At 44.5% G+C, this 14,710-nt stretch overlaps 1 pseudogene; it reads right to left on the bottom strand.

Annotated features, from left to right (window-relative positions):
• Positions 1-6,540: 6,540 nt before the first annotated feature.
• LOC110558538 (glyceraldehyde-3-phosphate dehydrogenase-like) lies at positions 6,541-7,486 on the bottom strand (annotated as a pseudogene).
• Between the last annotated feature and the right edge of the window lie 7,224 nt (positions 7,487-14,710).

Here is a 14,710-nt window from a genome sequence, read left to right as displayed (position 1 = left end):
AGGCAGGAGGATCAGAAATTCAAGGTGCTATCTTCAGCATTTATAAGGAATTAGAGGCTAGCCTAGGCTACATGAGACCCTGTTTTAAAAATTAAAACCAGGGGTTGGAGAGATGGCTCATCCGTTAAGAGCACTGTCTGCTCTTCCAAAGGTCCTGAGTTCAATTCCCAGCAACCACATGGTGGCTCACAACCATCTGTAGTAAAATCTGATGCCCTCTGCTGTCCTGAGGCACACATGCAGGCAGAACACTGAATAAATAATAAATAAATTTAAAAAAAATTAAAACCAAAACAATAATAACAGCAAATCCTTATATATGTCCAAATACAAATCAAGTGTGTGTGTGTTGATAAGGATTGAACTCAGAGCATTATACACTGTTGTAGTAAATAAAAAAGAGTGTTGGGCTATCTAATGTTTATTATTGTTAGCCCTATGATTATTATAGCAATATTATCTAACCCGCTATCACAAATATCTGTTAGATTTATAATTGCCTCATTTACCTTGGGCCGGGCAGATATTGCTACCTACCCTGTCTGAATCACTTCACCATCCATCTCCCAGCCTTCATCCAATGCCATCCTCCTTAACCATCCTATCTTCCGTCCATACTCTTATAAGTATTTGCTTTTATTCTTCATCTGGGCCTTTTCATGCCGCTATTGGAGTCCTTCCTCCCAGCCCCCTGTGGTTTCTTCTCCAGGCTAACCCATCATCGTCCTCCTTCTTCCTCTCTTCCCATCTGTCTGTCCTGTGATCCTCGTGATTCTCTTGTTCTCAAAACCCCTGGAACCTTAGCCACCCTACCCCATTCTGCCATGCCCAGGTATAAGCAATTTATGAACAAATCAGTCATAATGTTTTAAGCAGGTTTATACAAACAAGGATGGGTGTATCTGTTGGGCAGTAATCAGATCTTGAGCACCAGGAATTAGCATTAGACCAACCTCCAACAATACATGTTAATCAAATGCACTATCACTGAGCTCTAGGCTGAGCCCCCAAACACGTAATTTGTCATTATTATTTGAAATGGTGTCTCACAAAAAAAGAGAAAAGGAAGGAAGGAAGGAAGGAAGGAAGGAAAGAGAAAGAAAGAAGGAAAGAAAGAAAGAAAGAAAGAAAGAAAGAAAGAAAGAAAGGAAGAAAGAAAGAAAAGAAAACGGTGTCTCCTTTGTAGCCAAGACTGGCTTCATGCTTGTGGTGGTCATCTAAGGCAGGCCAGCACAGGGATAGCTTCGAACCCCCAGGGTCCTGTCTGCTTTAAGCTATGCCTCCTGTAATAACCCACTTGGCATTTCAGCTCCTTCACCTGCCCATACTATGCACACTCAGCTCTCTCCAAACCATGCACCTAAGGTCCTCAGAACTCCCTCAGCCCTCCCCTGGCAAGGGGTGACATGTACACAGTAGTACAGATTTTTCAGCCTCTAAGAACAATCAAATTTAGACATTTTATGTTCAAGTACATTCTCAATGTATCTGGGTATGAGGAATAAAAAGGCTGAGCCAGCTTGAATTGATTTTGCAGTAAAGCAAACTGTGTCCTTCAAGTGAACTTTTAGAGATACCCCCCCCCCCCCCCGTTTCCCACTTTACCCCTATGTGTAATTATGTGTGCTTGTGGTTAAGGTCAGAGGCATTGTGGGGAAGGGGTATGAACACTAGGGAAAATGAATATATGACCTATTAACCGAAACAGGAAATCACCCAAACTACATCCCTTGGAAACCAGCCCCTCTTTCCTTTAGACCCAAGAGAGAGGAAACATGACGTAACCTGGGGCCTTGGACACTCTCACTCCAGCTGTCCGGTTTGTTCCTCTCTAGTTGTACTATCGCTTTGCTCCAAATAAAGCTATGGTGCTGCTTTGCAGGTCAGAGTGAGCCCTTATTTTCAATTGTTTGGCTAGGAGATCAAGAGCCTGGGGATGTTGGGCCCAGATACCAAGCACTGGTGATGCTCCTGTGTCCGTCTCTAAGTGCTGGAAGCCGCCATGCACGACTCTGAAATATATATGACTTTCAAACAATCCTTTTAAACTTACTTTAAATGACCCTTCTAAACTAGTGCTTGTGCTCACTAGTTCTATGTCAACTTAACACAAACTAAAGTCATTGGAGAGGCAGGAACCTCAATAAAGAAAATGCTTCCATAAGATCAAGCCTGTAGGGCATTTTCTCTGTCTGTCTGTCTGTCTCTCTCCTCCTACACTCTCTCCCTTTCTCTGGTTTTTCTGAGACAGGGTTTCCCTGTGTAACAGCCCTGGCTGTCCTGGAACTAACTTTGTGGAACAGGCTGGCCTTGAACTTAGAGAGCCACCCGCCTCTGCCTTCTCAGTGCTGGGATTAAAGATGGGTGCAACCACACCCAGCTGGGCATTTTCTTAATTAACGATTGACACGGGAAGGCCCAGCCTATTGTGAGTGGCACCTCCATGGGTTGGTGTATCTGGGTTCTGTATTAAAGAAGGCCAAGTAGGTCATGAACAAACCCTCCAATAAACAGCACTTTATCAGCTCCTCTTTCTAGGTTCCTGCCCTACTTGAGTTCCTCTCTGGCTTACCTCAAAGAACTGTGATATATAACCCAAATAAACCCTTCCCCCCCCCCAATTTGCTTTTGTGTTTCATCATACGAATAGTAACCCTAACCAGGACAGTGGTTAAGAGTAGGTACTACTCTGGCAGAGGACCTAAATCTTGTTCCAAGTACCCTCCGTGGTGGCTGGTTGGCTCACAACCACTAGTAACTCCAGCTCCAGGGATCCGATGCCTTCTTCTAGACTCTGAGGGCACCTGCCACCCTCCCACACATATGATTAAAAATACAAATAAAGCTTCAAGGAAACTAAACTCTTTTGGTTTGATTGACCAACTTTAACTGCCATCAGGTGAGAGGGCTTTTACTGAAAATAATGCTGGTGAAGCTGGAGAGATGGCTCAGTGGTTACTATCACCAGCTGCTCTTAGAGAGGACCTGGGTTTGATCCCTTGTACCTACATGGTGCCTCGAAAACTGTGACTCTAGTCTCACGGATCCAAGGCCTTCTGGCCCCTTTTGACACTGTAACATGTAGTACACATTGCAGGTAAAACACCCATAAAATATAAATATAAAAACAATAAGACAATAGTAGTAAACAAATTGCTTCACTTACTCTATGTCCAGGGCAAAAGTTTTGAATGTCAGTTTAGCAAGAAGGACGAGCAAGGAAGACAAATGTTCCAGGGACCAGGAGGCTAAGCGAGTGCTGAGGGAATGGTGTTCACGGTGGAAGGACACTCAGCTGTTATTCAAGGGCTGGAAGGAGAGGAGACCATAGTCTAAGGTGACTGTGTAGGATTTAGGTTCTTAGGTGAAACCGGCTCCGGGAATGAGAAGATTTACAGTGAGGACAGGGGAGCAACTGAGGTCAGGTGGAGACAAAGAGCTCTGGAGTTAAAGAGGAATCATAAACCCAAGGCAGTGTGTCGTTATCCAATGACAAAAATCTGTTGAGGGCTGAGGATGTAGCTCAACTGGTGGAATGTTTGCATGTGTTAAGCCCTGGGTTCGATGTCCAATCACATAAACTGGCCATGTGGTCACGGGGCTTACGAGCTTGTAATTCCAGTACTCGGGAGGTGGAGGCAGTGCCTTAGGGTTTCTATTGCTATGAAGAGACACCATGACCACAGCAACTCTTATAAAGGAAAACATTTAATTGGTGCTGGCTTTCAGGCTTAGAGGTTTAGTCCATTATTGTCGTGGTAGGCAGCATGGTGGCATGCAGACAGGTAAGATGCTGGAAAAAAAAGAGCCAAAATTCTACATATGGATTCATAGTCAGCAGGAAGAGAGAGGCATCTCAAAGCCTAGCCTCAGTGACACACTGCTGCCAACAAGGCCACGCTTACTAATAGAGTTAGTCCCTATGAGCCTATGGGGGCCATTTTTATTCAAACCACCACAGACAGGAAGAACAGAAGTTCAAAGTCATCTTTGGATATATAGCTAGTTTGAGACTAGCTTGGGACACATGAAATCCTGTCTAAAAATAAATAAATATTTGAAGAAAACAGAATCTCTTGAACTGTCAGAACAATTGGGATTAGAAAGGAACCTGGGCTTGGGACCAAGCTTCTGTATGTTATCAGCAGCATTTGATGGCTCAGGAGAACCAGCTGTTAAATGTTTAATTTTATGAGCTGATTGTTAAACACAGCTATTATTAAAGTTTTAATTATATTGGCTTACAACTAAATAAAATATATTAAAACAAATACTCGAATTTTAGTAAGTGAATATTGAAACTCATCACACTAATCATGTTCTTACTTATATGTATTTTTGAGACAGGTCTCCTTTATACCAGGCTGGCCTTGAATTAGCTATATGTACCAAAGGATGACTTTGCACTTCTGATTCTCTTGATTCTACCTCCTGTGTGCTGGCATGCAGGTATGTGCCACCACTTTGGGTTTTATTTGGTGCTGGGGCTCAGACGAAGAGAACTGAGCATGCCAGGCATGCACTCTGTCACCCGAGCTGCAGCTCAGGCCCATGTGTCACTATTATTCACTCTCTTGAAGTTATTTTGCTTCTTGCATCCCAGTGGAGAAAATACTCTACCGTGGCATGGCACATCTTTCTGCCCAACTCTGCACCAGTGACATCACATTGCAAAATCAGATGTAATGGAAGTCTTTTGCACTTTGGAGGTTAGCAGAAACCCCCAAACTGGGTGTGCATATGCCTATAATGCCAGCTCTCAGAAGCTAGAAGCAAGAGCATCAGAAGTTCAAGGTCAATCTCAGTTACATAGCAAGGACATCCGTGCTACGTGGAACCTTGTCTAGAAAACAAGTGCGCAAGCAAAGAACAAACTTCCTTTAATCCTAGTACTTGGGAGGTGAGGACAGGTAGATCTTTGTGAGTTATAGACTAGTCTGGTCTACATAGCAAATTCCAAACCAGCTAGAACTACATAATGAGACTCTGTCAAAGAAAGAAAGGAAGAAAGAAAGAAAGGAAAAAAGAAAGAAACCCAGCCACCTAGTAAGCAAGACATGGTTCTGCACTGATTGTAAAACTTAGTAAATAATAGTACTTGGGGTGCGCACACATACACACACACCCCACCACTGTCAGGGCACTGCATATACTACATCCCCAGCCTTAAACATTTAACAATAAACACACATATTTATGTACACTACATCTTCCCCTGAAGAACCAATTTTCGGCATTTACTAACATGTCATGGCCATAATTTCCTTTGTCTGAGACCAGCATTGTGACTGAGAATGATACTGCTGTGGCTGAGCCTCATGCCTGATTCTAAACTCAAGGAATTCCTAAGTAACGGTGCTGGGTGGCCAGGAGGGAAAGCATTAAGACCAAACAAAGGCACCCAGCTAATCCAGGGAGGTTTGGAGAGGATAAGACTAATGCAGACACCTGATGGATGAGCAAGAATCGGCCAGCCTGAGGAAAAACATGCACAAAGGCCCAGTTGCTATGAGCAAGATTGAAATACAGAAGTGTCTTAGCTTGCTTTCTGTTGCTGTGATACACACAGTGACCAAAAGCAATTCTGGGAGAAAAGGTTTGTTTCATCTTACAGCTTTTAGGTCACACTTCATCCCTGAGGGAAGTCAGGACAGGCATATGGAGACAGGATGCAGAGTCAGAGGCCATGGAGGAACACTGCTTACTGGCCTGTTCCTCTGCCCAGTCTGCTTTCTTATACACCTTAGGCACAGCCTGCCCAGGGACAGCACTGCCCACAGTGGGCTGGGCCCTTCCACATCAATCATTACTCAAGCACCCCATAAACTTGCCTACACACCAATCTTAAGGAGGCATTTTCTCAGGAGGTTTCCTCTTCCAAGATGATACCAGCTTTTGTCAAGTTGACCAAACACTAAACCAAACTAAAATAAACAGCACAAAAGGGCACTAAAACAACAATAGCAACAACAAAACAACAAACAAACAGAAGCAGGACATGGCGTCCCTGAGAGTAGTGGTCATGAAATACCCCTCTTGACTCCTAACTGGAGGAGAGAGAGGAAGCAGCCCCTGCTTATGAGGTTATTTACAAGCTAGTCCTAAAAGAGAAGTAAGATGTGGGCTGGCAAGCGGGCTTCGTGGGCAACGGTGATTGCTGTCAAGCCTGATGACCTGAGTTTTATCCCCGGAATCCACAAGGTAAACGGAGAGAATGGATGCCTACAAGTTGTCTCCTGACTTCCACATGTGTCCTGTGGCCCTAAAATAAATAAACAAATGCAAACATGTTTGGGGGGGTGCAGTGAACTTTATCGATGGTATTAAACAGAGTAGGCTTCCCTATGCCCCTCCCGTTATTCTGGGGGTCTGGGGTGGAAACTGTGAAACCGGCTCCGGGAATGAGAAGATTGCCTTTGCCTCACAAGTGCTAGGAGTAAAGCACTGAGATGCTCAGTGTCAGGGGCTGAGTTTGGGCAGGAACTTCTCAGCAGCCGAGGGCCTCTCATGTCCTTGCTGGGGTGGGTGGTCCAGGGCTTCTTACTCCTTGGAGGCCATGTAGGCCAGGAGGTCCACCATGCTGTTGTAGCTCATCCAGGAAATGAGCTCTACAAAGTTGTCATTGAGACCAATGCCAGCCCCAGCATCAAAGGTGAAAGTGTGGGAGTCACTGTTGAAGTCCCAGGAGACAAGCTGGCCCTCAGTGTATCCCAAGATGCTCATTGGTGGGCCCTCAGATGCCTGCTTCACCACCTTCTTGATGTCATCATACCTGGCAGCTTTCTCAGGTGGCATGTCAGATTCACGATGGGCACATTGGGGGTAGGAACATGGAAGGCCACGCCAGTGAGCTTCCTGTTCAGCTCTGGGATGACCTTGCGCACATCCTTGGCAGCACAGTGGATGCAGGGATGATGTTCTGGGCAGCCCCACTGCCATCCCGCCACAGCTTTCCAGATGGTCCATTCACAGTCTTCTGGGTGGCAGTGATGGCATGGGCTGTGGTCATGAGTCCTTCTACGATGCCAAAGTTATCATGATGACCTTGTTCAGGGAGGCTAAGCAGTTGGTGGTCCAGGAACCATTGCTGACGATCAAGTGAGTTGTCATACTTCTGGTTCACACCTATCACAGTGAACACGGGGCAGAGATGAAGACCCTGTTGGTCCACCCTTCAAGTGGGCCCTGGCCTTCTCCATGGTGGTGAAGACACCAGTAGACTCCACAACATACTCAGCACGAGCATCACCGCATTTGGTGTTAGTGGGCTCTCTCTCCTGGAAGATGATGATGACCTTCCCATTCTCAGCCCTGACTGTGCCGTTGAACTTGCCATAGGTAGAGTCATGCTGAAACATGTAGGCCATGTAGTTGAGGTCAAGGAAGGGTCATTGATGGCAACAATCTCCATTTTGCCAGATGAGCAGGCAGCCCTGGTAACCAGGCATCCAACACGGCTAACTCTATTCATTCCAACCTTAACCATCGTGTCTAAGGGACAAAGCTGGCACTGAATGAGAAGATGCAGCTGTCTCTGGAACAGGGAGGAACAGAGAGCCCCAAACACGTTTTCAAAGAATGAAAAGTAAGACTTTCTGGGCAGAGGCACAGGGCTGGTGGGTCTGCTGAGGACTCTGAGGGCCTGGTGAAGCAACACAGCCAGGGCAGAGGGTGTCAGGCTGAGAAGGGGCATAGAGTGGGGCCAAATGTGGTCAGGCAGGTGAGACCAGAATCTACTTTGTGGTTTTGACATATAGGGGCCAGGCTGATGGCCAAGCTCAGTGCTTACCAGGCTTAGGCTAGGATGTGTGGAGGGCATTCTCTCTTTCTGGGAGGCTTGTAAAACAGGTTTGGCTGGACACTGCTAGCTGCAGGATTCCTGTTCTAAGTGCACGTATGAGCAGCAGTGTGTGCTCTGGATCCCATGATCAGAACTGCTGGCCAGGCTGCAGAACACGATGTTGATTAGGGTTGGTTGTGTGTAAGCCTGCGTGCTGCCGCATGCACTTCTTGCTACAGGCAAAGCCGACTTGATGGTGAACTAGCTGTGCAATCATTGATCGCGTGGCTTGCGTGCCCCCAAGCGGTTCACCGCAGGCATTGCTAGCAGGGGGAACTGGCCGTTGACTAAAGTTGGAGGCGGGTTGTTCTTGTTTCCTACACTCCTGCTGTTCAAGGCCGCTCTTGTATGATAGGAGCGTTCCTGGGTTATAGTTAACATCCAGTAAAATGCGCTTATCTTTTTTGTTTTGAGTCAGAGTCCCGAATAGCACGGGTTGCCTAGAGCTCCCATAGCCAAGGATGGCCCCAGATTCTCCTGTATCTCCCTCCGAATGCTGGGATTACAGATAGGTGCTAACATGTCTGATTTGTGTAATGCTGAGGATATAATTTGGGCCTCATGAATGTTAGGCAAGTGCTATGCTAACTGAGCCATATTCCTAGTCTCTTTTTCTTTCTCTTTTTTCATTTTGAGACAAGGTCTCATATATAGCCCAAGTTGGCCTGGAACTTGCAATCTTTCTGCTTCAGCCTCCCAAATGGCTGGGATTACAGGTAACTGCCATTGCATCCAGCTCCATTTACTCAGAGCCCCCTCCCCACTTTTTTGTGCTAGGCATGGAACCCTGCACATGTTAAGACAATTGTCCTGCCACTAAGCTTCATCTCTCACTGTTTATTTAATTCTATTGTTCAGTGATATACGATTATTTATTATTTTATTACTTTTTTGAGACAGGGCCACACTGTGTATTCCTGGATGTCCTGAAACTCACTATGTAGACCAGAATGGCCTGGAACTCACAAAGATCCATGTGCCTTTGCCTCACAAGTGCTAGGAGTAAAGTCAGAAGCCACTGTGCATGCTCCATATTTTATTTTATTTATTTAGATTTATTTAATGTATACGAGTGTTTCATTTTATTTATTTAAATCTACTTAAGTTATTTTATGTATATGAGTGTTTTACCTTCATATTTGTGTGCATTATGGGTGCTTGGTCCCTGAGGAGGTCAGAAGAAGGCATCGACTCCCGGGAATAGGAGTTGTGGATGGTTCTGAGCCACCATTTGGGTGCTGGGATGAAAGCCGGGTCCTTGGCAAGAGGAACAGCTCATATTTTGGCGGGGGGGGGGGTTGTTTGTTTTTTTTTCAAGAGAGGGTGTCTCTTTGTAGCTCTGACTGTCCTGGAACTTGCTTTGTAGACCAGGCTGGCCTCAAACTCACAGAGATCCGCCTGTCTCTGCCTCTCAAGTGCTGGAATTATAGGCATGGACCACTGCACCCAGCTTTGTATTTTAAATAATATCAAATAATTTATTCTTTTGGTACTGGCTGGTAGTTGTTTATTATTGGTTGGTAGTTGTTTTCAGCTTTTAAATACTATTTAACAATTTGCAAAGTTATTAATGATAATTTTATCTATGTTTTCATTTCTCTTGGGAATATACCTAGGGGTAGATTTTCGGGGTCAAATGGTTCTCTTTCTTCCTTTCTTGAGACAAGGTTTCTCTATAGGGCTCAGACAGGCCTCGCGCTGATGGTCCTTCTGCCTTGGAGGTGTGCACTACCGCATCTGACCCTATGTCTACATTTTAGGGAGGCTGGGACGGCGACTCAGTGACAAAGCACGCACTTAGCCTTCACCGGACCCTGGTTAGATCCCCAGCATTGCAAAATAATAATAATAATAATTAAATTTAAGGAAGAGTGAAACCATTTTCCAAAGTGGTGGCACCGTCTACACTCTAGTCAGTAGTGTGTTAGTGGGGTAGTTCCCACTCCCCACCAGTACTGACATGATTTTAGGTTAGTGCCACTCTGGTGAGCGTGAGTCGGTATGCATGTACTCAGGGACTAACTGTGTTGAGCCATGTAAGCACTGGCCATTCCTATATCTTCTTTGGAGGGAGTATTGTCCAGATTACTTAGATTGTTTGCTCCTGACACCGCCTTCCTGGGGATTTAATCTAAGGCCTTGAATGTGCCAGGCAAGTGCTCTGAGATGCGTCTCCAGCTTTATTTACCTATTTTATTGTTTTGAGACAGCTCTCATGTGGTCTAGCCTAGAACATGCTACATACTATTGAGGATGATCTTGAATTTCTGTTCATCTTACTATTACTTCTTAGGTATTAAAATAGCAGGCCTGAAACACTACACCTAGTTTTATGCAATGCCGGGAACTGAACTAAAGGCTTTGGGCTTCCGAGGCAACGTTCTCAGTCCCCTTGTTTGCCCATTTTAATTAGTTAAGCACCCAATTTGTTAGGGTACTTTGTATTGGCCTTATATGTAATAGATGGGTGCTCTACCGCTGGGCTATATTCCCAGTTCTCTTTCCACTTTTAAAAGAGTTTTTTATATTTATTTCTTTTATTTTATGCATATGAGTGTTTTTGTATGTGAACCGCATGCATTCTTGGTGCCCCAGAGGTCAGAGGTCAGACGATGGCATAGGATCCCCTTGAACTGGAATTATGGATAGTTGTGAGCCACCGTGTGAGTGCTGTGAACGGAACCCAGGTCCTTTGCAAGAACAGAAAAGTGCTCTTAACTGGCACTCCAGCCCACCTCTTTCCATTTTCTATTTTGAGACAGGGTCTCACTAAGTCATTCAGATTGGCCTTGAATTCACTGTGTTGGAAGGCTTCCATGTCTCTGATTTCAGACCTGAGCTACCCTTGTATCTTGGATCACAAACCTGTGTTGTCAGGTCTGGATTCATGGGTTCCAGACCAGCCTGAGCTACACAGAGAGATCGTGACTCAAAACACCACTACCACCAAGACCACCATCACCACCATCAAAAACAAATCAACGACCGAAAAAACTAGGCCAAACCAAACCAAACCAAACATCAAAATTAAATAACATAAAATAAATCTTAAACTAACAAACCTCACTAAAATCCCAAACAACAAACAACAATCAAACAAACAAACAAACAAACAAAAAACCAAAGACACACACACGCAGAAGAAAGACTCCAGGGACTGAAGATCTGTCTATCATTGAGTTACATCTCCAGTCCTTGGAGTCTTCTTTGTTTTTTTTTGAATATGAAAGTTCTGAGTTCTATTTTCATCCTCATTTCCACTTTCAAAAAAAAAAAAAAAAAGAGAGAGAGACTCTATAGTTCAAACACCCACAGGTATGGGTAATAACTGGTTTTCATGAGTTTCCACAGAGGTAGCACTGTGCCCTCTCCTAACCCTTATTCCTTGTGTTTAGTTGTTTGTTTGGTTTTTTTTCCTGCAAGTTTCTGGTATTTTCTGCCTGAAAGCATTCTCTGCTCAAAAGTGCCAGGAGTGGGCACTCCTTCGGTGGAAAGTCTGCGTTATCTTCTGTGCTGAAGACCCCAGGAGGGTCAAGCTCCGGCTGCCCACATTGTAACTCGTCCATTACTGTGGCCTACATTGTTTCCGTTCATTTCCTTGTTTCATTTAAATAGATCATTTGTATTTACTCTGTTACTGCAGAGTCTGACTCCAGCCTCTTAAGTTTCGTTTCCTGTTGCTGTGATAAAATACCATGACAGAAGCAATTTAAGGGAGACAGTTATTCACATTACATCCGCCATCAAGAGCAGGAAGCAGTGAATTATTGCATGTATGCGACTGCTTAGCTCCCTTCCTACACTCTTAGATACTTCAGGATCCCTTGCTTAGGGAATGGAGCCACAGTGTATGGGTCTTCCCACTTCAATGAACAAAATCAAGACACTCCTCCATGGACGTGACCATAGACCAACCTAATCTAGACACTCTCTCGTTGAGACTCTCTTAGACCTTGTCATGCTGACATTAACAGGAACCACCACACCCAGCCACCCGGAGAGATGGCTCAGAGGTTGAGAGAGCCCGCTACTCTTCCAGAGGACTTTGGTTTAATTCTCCCAGTTACTCTTTCAGAAGGCTCTGGTTTGATTCTCAGCGTCTACATGGTGGCTCATAACCATTTGAAACTTCACTTCCAAGGGATCTGAGGTCATCTTCTGGCCTCCCAGGGTACCAGGCACACACATGGTACACACATACAAACAGGAAAAACACATATACACATACAATAAATTAAATACATCTAAAAAAGATAATGGATCTTCATTTTTAGATCCATCTATTCTATTTCTTTAGGTGAATTGATTACCTCTCTGATGCTCACTTGCTTCATGTATAAATAGGGATAATAGTGGTTGCTTCATAAGATGGTCACAAGGCTTAGCATCTCCTTTAATGAGTCAAAGGTTCAGTAAAAGCTGGTATAATCACTTGATTATTGATCTGTAATGTAGACATTGTCCTGGAGATCCTTGCATGGACATGCCACAGCTGGCTATATCTAGACTGGGAAGACAGCTTGGAGCTGGCCCTGTCTGTGGGTGACTAACTAGATTACGACTCCCAGTAACTTGTTTCGACCTGCATTGGGATTAAACACTGTTCTTTGTCATGTGACTTTGCTCGTCATCCTGTATGGGCAGCATTCCTCTCTGGACCCATTTGGGTCTAACTTTATGACTGGCTTTAAGCAAAGGCATGGGAGCAGATATGGCATGAAATGTTAATGTTGCTACATGGTTTGCCTCAGGCTCTCCTACTTCTGCCCATAAGAAACAAACATCCCCAGCGCTGGTGCACAGTAGGAGCTAAATATCCATTGTATGTTTATTATGTATCAGACATTGTCTCATAGGTAATATATGTCTACATGTGTGTAATGGTTGTTAATTGTCAGCTTGGCAGAATCGAGAGTTACCCAGGAAATGGCCCTCTGGGCGCGCCTGTGCGGAATCACCATCTTTTATTTACATGTGTCATGACCTACACACCTTAGTGGCTAACTGACTGGGTCCCTGGGGAATGGAGAAATGACAGACACATACAGAAAAGCTGGGATTGGGTAGACTGTGCACTCTGATGGAGATGGACCAACAATCGCCTGGGAATTCAGTACGCTTACTCTACGCAGCAAACGAGGAGGAGGCTGGTTAGCTCATCTCTGTGGGTTCCGGGAAACCTCTGTAGGGGAGCAGCCTCAGGCTGTGGTCAAGCCGAGGAGGAAGGTATGGTCAACACCTGGCTGCAGTTGATACTTTGTGCACGCGCTGGCTTTAGCTAAAGGTCAAAAGTTCCTCAACACCCTTAGTTGTGCCGGGAAAAAGCTTTGCCATTCCCATGTATCTGATGCACGGGTGTCCTTCGTATGGCTGTACTATTATGACAATAATACACATTTACTCAGGATTTCATCTGCTCCCCACGTGGAGCCTTGGTCCTCTGGAAGGGCAGCCAATGCTCTTAACCACTGAACCATCTCTCTTGCCCCTGTCAGAATATTCTTTAAACATCTATGTATCTATTTGTGTGTGTCTGTGTGTGCATGTGTTTTCAATGGGTGTGGAGATGAGAGGACAACTTTTAGGAGACAATTATCTTCTTCCAACTTGTGGGTGCTGGGGATTGAATTCAGGTCCTAAAGTGTGGTGGCAAGGTTTTTTACCAGCTGATCCATCTCTCTCATCCTTGAATATTTTTAACACATCAACAAGCAAAGAAACTAAGGCAGTGTGTTAATTCATTTTATCTTCCACAAAACCGTGAAGTTTGGGTCCTGATGATGTCGTGTGATATGTCACAAGATTGCAGGTCACTGAGGATGCTCATATTACTAACATTTACACTCCAGGAAGGGGCAATTTACCTTTTCTGTCCATCTTCTTAAGTACTGTCCTATGATGCTTCTTCTAGGAGGTGATGGACGAATGTTGGTTAAATAAACACTCATTTAAATGCTGGTCACCACTACGCCATCATTCCTTCCAGCTGCACAAGTGCAGAAAATCACAATGTTTTGGGGCAAAAACTGTCTTCTGACTTTATTTTAATTTTATTTGCTTTATTTTGTCTTTTGAATTTGAGCTTGGTCATTCTTCCTACCTCATTCTTTTAATCAGTAAGAGTCTCAATTGCATGATTAGGGGAAGGTTATTTATGAATAGCATAGTTATTACAGGAGAACACCAACATCTTCCTTGAAGGGCCCACATGAACCACAGGTTACCTCTTGCAAATTCCATGTGGTCCACATAAAAATCCTGAGGGAGCAGTGTTTTGTCATCTCTACAGGTCTGCTTTTGCCCAAGTGGTCTCTCTCAGGCTCCACAAGTTCATAGGTTTTCCCAATAGCTTTGTAAACCAGCATAATCTCGCTTTATTTAAGGGGTAGACAGCAGTGACATAATTTAAAACATACTGATAAACTGTCGTGTGTTATTAACTGTTGTGTATTATTATTGATAAATTGGAAGCAGGGTGGATCTCTCCCTAGCATTTTTAACCCAAGCATTCTCATATAAAGTGTCCACTAAAGCCCCTTGTCTGGGGGCAGGCTGGCTCTCTGCTTTTGTGACAGGTGGAGAGAAGAGCAAAACAACCCAAGAGTCAAAACACTGTGTTCTTGAGAATAGCTGGAAGGTATACCTTTCCCAATTATGCTACTACTGTTTATCCCATGGTCTAAATCTGCCTACAGCGTGAATGGGAGCCAGAAGCTCTTTGATGAAGACACCGTCAGTGGGGGAAGCTACAGCATGGCCATTCCCCTCTCCCTCAGGTCTCTGCTTGATGTCAGCACATGATCTGATGGTGTTTACTTTCTGTCTGCTACTTGCTGTTTGTTTGTTTGTTTTGTTTTTTACTTTTGCTTT

This window comes from Meriones unguiculatus, chromosome 1, assembly GCF_030254825.1.
Source record: "Meriones unguiculatus strain TT.TT164.6M chromosome 1, Bangor_MerUng_6.1, whole genome shotgun sequence".
NCBI lineage: Eukaryota > Metazoa > Chordata > Mammalia > Rodentia > Muridae > Meriones > Meriones unguiculatus.
This window is presented reverse-complemented; position numbering and strand designations above follow the sequence as displayed.